Source organism: Octopus bimaculoides, chromosome 5 (genome assembly GCF_001194135.2).
Source record: "Octopus bimaculoides isolate UCB-OBI-ISO-001 chromosome 5, ASM119413v2, whole genome shotgun sequence".
Lineage (NCBI taxonomy): Eukaryota > Metazoa > Mollusca > Cephalopoda > Octopoda > Octopodidae > Octopus > Octopus bimaculoides.
Window position 1 is genome coordinate 77,872,216 of NC_068985.1, and position 526 is coordinate 77,872,741.

The 526-nt window shown below is 38.2% G+C and overlaps 1 non-coding gene across 1 annotated transcript in view; it reads right to left on the reverse strand.

Annotated features, from left to right (window-relative positions):
- Positions 1-526, reverse strand: part of LOC106870956 (uncharacterized) — a 4,443-nt gene that overhangs the window by 593 nt on the left and 3,324 nt on the right. The window lies entirely within an intron of this gene.

A 526-nucleotide genomic window follows, 5' to 3' on the forward strand; every position in this document is an offset into this window, starting at 1 on the left:
ATATATATATATGTGTGTGTGTGTGTGTGTGTGTGTGTGTGTGTGTGTGTATGCATATGTGTGTGTATACGTGTATGTATATGTACGTATGTATGTATGAATGTACATACACACATACATACATATAAAGGATATAATGGAAATTAATATGAACAAGTCAAATTGTGCAACACCATGTATACAAATTGACATCGCATAAATGGCAGCCAATTCCGGTTTCCAATTGCTCTTTCCAAAACTTGCACTATAGCACCCTCAAGAGTGTCAGTCCCAACTTCTCTGATTTTCATAGTGATGTTCTCATTCAGTTGCACCAGGATCTCCGGTTTGTTGACGTAATCCCTCTCCTTCAAAAAAAATCCGGGCTAGTCAAGTCTGCAGAAAGCGAAGGCTAGTTCACATTGCCGTAACGGGAGATTAATCTTTCTCCAAGGCACTACCGTAGCAACTGCATTGTTTCTCTTGCAGGATGAACAGTTACTCCATCTTGCAGGAACCATGTATGTATATATATATATATATATAT